Source organism: Bos indicus x Bos taurus, chromosome X (genome assembly GCF_003369695.1).
Source record: "Bos indicus x Bos taurus breed Angus x Brahman F1 hybrid chromosome X, Bos_hybrid_MaternalHap_v2.0, whole genome shotgun sequence".
In the NCBI taxonomy this organism is placed as follows: domain Eukaryota; kingdom Metazoa; phylum Chordata; class Mammalia; order Artiodactyla; family Bovidae; genus Bos; species Bos indicus x Bos taurus.
In genome coordinates this window covers 84,550,107-84,553,872 of record NC_040105.1, presented here as the reverse complement: position 1 = coordinate 84,553,872, position 3,766 = coordinate 84,550,107, and positions in this window count along the sequence as shown.

Here is a 3,766-nt window from a genome sequence, read left to right as displayed (position 1 = left end):
ATTTCTAATTTAAAGATAAAAGTGCAGGGTGGATATAATCGAAAACTGTCTGACATATAAGCATGCTAATAGGCTAGCAGAATTTAAGAATACACATGACAACATCTTCTACAAGCCACACAAATCCTATTGCTGCTGCTGCTGCTGCTAAGTCGCTTTAGTTGTGTCCAACTCGGTGCGACCCCATAGATGGCAGCCCACCAGGCTCCCCCGTCCCTGGGATTCTCCAGGCAAGAACACTGGAGTGGGTTGCCATTTCCTTCTCCAATGCATGAAAGTGAAAAGTGAAAGGGAAGTCGCTCAGTCGTGTCCGACTCTAAGCGACCCCATGGACTGCAGACTACCAGGCTCCTCCGTCCATGGGATTTTCCAAGCAAGAGTACTGGAGTGGGGTGGCAAAAAATAACAAATTCATTACACAACTCCAAGACATAGCTTCTCTATAGCATTTCAAATAAGAAGCAAAAATATATAAAGTTAGAATTATGTTTAGTTTAAACCAGTATTTCAGTATTCTATTTAACTTAAAAAAGTATCTAGTTGTGCCACAATCATCCACTAATTATTAACTCAATTTAATGTCAGTACACAATTTTTTAAAAAGTGCTTAAAGATCTTGGAAATTGTCTTCAAACTGGCATACCAGGACGTGCAGTTACTATTGAAATAAAGTTTGCCAGAATATTAACTTAATGCAGTTGAAAAGAAATTTACATTATTCATAATCATAAATCTTTTAGAAGTCATATTAATTTATTAATTTTAGAAGTAATATTAATTTTAGAAGTAATATTAATTTTAGAAGTAATATTAATTTATTTGATCAGTAAGCCAGCATAAAAAAAACACACCCAAGCAAATAAAATGCATAGTTAACACTTACAAGACAGCGAAAAGACATAATTGCCAAAATTTTACATTCATTATGTAATCTTGGGTTCTTAAAACGTTTCTGGATCAATTTCTGTAAGAAGATTTTTAATTAAAGTCTAGCCCATTTAAAGTATTAATGTAACCAAGCAAAGGCTCATATACTTGTGCCACAGTAAGCCAAATTCTTGACAGCAGGAGTTTTCAGCAATGAAAGGATTTATTTGCAGGGCATTCAGGAGGGTGGGGCTTCCCTGGGGGTTCAAGCAGTAAAGAATCTGCCTGCAATTCGGGAGACCTGGGTTTGATCCCTGGGTAGGGGAGATCCCCCAGAGGAGGACATGGCAACCCATTCCAGTGTTCTTGCCTGGAGAATCCCCATGGGCAGAGGAGCCTGGCCTGCCACAATCCATAGGGTCGCAAATAGTCAGACTCGACTGAGCCACTAAGTACTGCACAGTAAGGAAGTGGGATACAAATCTCAGGTCCACTCCTTCTTGGTCTTTGAGTTTTGGGGATGTTTTAAAGGGGAAGAACAAAGTTGCTACTGCTGCTGCTGCTAAGTCGCGTCAGTCATGTCCGACTCTGTGCGACCCCATAGATGGCAGCCCAGCAGGCTTCCCCGTCCCTGGGATTCTCCAGGCAAGAACACTGGAGTGGATTGCCATTTCCTTCTCCAATGCATGAAAGTCAAAAGTGAAAGGGAAGTCGCTCAGTCGTGTCCGACTCTAGCGACCCCATGGACTACAGCCTACCAGGCTCCTCTGTCCATGGGATTTTCCAGGCAAAAGTACTGGAGTGGGGTGCCATTGCCTTCTCCGAAGAACAAAGTTACATTTCTGATATTTCTTAATCATGATTTCAGGAGTCAAAATGTCTCTGGTTTAGAACTCTCTGGACCGTTGCTCTGGGGTCTGTGAGCTCATTTTGCCCTGGAGAAATAACCTGAGATTTTTACCAGAATGATAATATCTGCAACAACAGCAATTTTAGTGGACTGACTCTGGTTGATTAGTGCTCAGTTAGCACAGGATTGAGGTCAGAGGGGACAAGAAAGGGATTGGGACCAGAAGAGACAGCAAGGGGAAAAAGTTTCAGATAAATTAGTCATTAACTCAGTATGGAAGCTCAGTTTTGGCTAGGCTCTGTTTCATTAGATATTCGATTTTCTTATTTTCTAGAAATTTAAGAATATTCAACTTCTACATGTGCTTATTTCTCTCCATGAGCTCATCAGAACAGTGCCCCTTTAATTTATATCTTCCAGATATAGGAAAAATATCACAGGCACAAGGCGAGATCTTTCTGAATTACAGAATATTTTGGAATATTTTGTCTTTATATTCCAATAAATATTCATACTTTATTCCTTTATTGGGCAGAAAATATGCTTATGCTTATATTTTATTATTTAACCATTATCTTTATTTACTGTTATGACGAAACTGTATGTACCTATGCTAAGTCACTTCAGTCGTGCTGGACTGTAGTCCACCAGGCTCCTCTGTCCATGGGATTCTCGAGGCAAGAATACTGGAGTGGGTTGCCATTTCCTCCTCCAGGTGAAACTAGTATTATTAATTCACGAAATTTGGTATCAAGAAAGGGGTAGCAGCATCAGTTCAGTTCAGTCGCTCAATATCACCCCTCAAAAAGATGTTTATTCAAGTCTCAAGATATAAAGTCTTGTTAGAAATACACTTAAAAGTGAATGTGAAAGTGAAGTCTTTCAGTCGTGTCCTACTCTTTGTGACCCCATGGACTCCAGACTACCACGCTCCTCCATCCATGGGATTTTCCAGGCAAGAGTACTGGAGTGGGTTGCCATTTCATAGGTAATTTTAGCCCATGTTTAAGGTCTAATTTACCTCCAATCCCCTCTGGTATTTAAAAGAATTTCTTCTCATAGCATCTCTTCTGTATATAACCAGGCAATGTAAAGCATACATATCAGCTAAACTGAAATTTTAGGTAGGACATACAGAAAACATTACAATGAAATAAAGCAGGCAATGATCCTAGTCATGATCATAGGACAAAGAAGCGTCTTGAAAAATCACCTCTCTACCTGACTGCCTAAGTGTAACACATTTGCTGTATTCACTCATGCTAACATATAATTTTATATTTGCTTAGAATTTAAATTTATGGTAATTTTACGTTTTAAATTGTTAAATGGATGGGTTCCAAGACAGAGACATAGGCTCCAGGCCTTAACGCCTCTATTTTACACACAGTGCTTGCTAATTGAGATTACTGTCTCTGTAGCTGCCTAGAGACTCTGTAGGGCTCCGGCTACTTGAGAACCACAGATGGAAGTGCCCACGCTAAAGAGCGATTTTTAAAAGGGGCTTTTTTTTTTTTTTTAACTTTACATAATTGTATTAGTTTTGCCAAATATCAAAATGAATCCGCCACAGGTATACATGTGTTCCCCATCCCGAACCTTCCTCCCTCCTCCCTCCCCATACCATCCCTAAGGGGCTTTTTTTTTTTTTTATTCCAGATGCCCTGAACAGACTTTGAAGTAAAACCATCTCTCAAATGTCTCTTGACAAAACAAGGTAGTCAATAAAGAATCCCAAAACTTCTGTATCATTCAAAGATCTGTGGTACCGAACCAGGCTGCAAACATAAGGGTGTGAGACTTCATGATTATTATTTTAAATCCCACTTTTGAAAAAAAAAAAGAATTGTCAATTGCCCACCTCCTTACTATGAAGGTCCCGTGAACTCCTACACGCAAAAGGCTTACAAAAGTGGCCAGCACTTAGACCAGGAGCGGTCCTTGCTCTCCTCCCATCCCCGGAGACACAGACCAGGCGCCCACTGCCCCCTGGTGGCCATGGCCTACTTCCGGCTCCTGCACACAACGCGGCCGCCTGCGTGGCCTCCG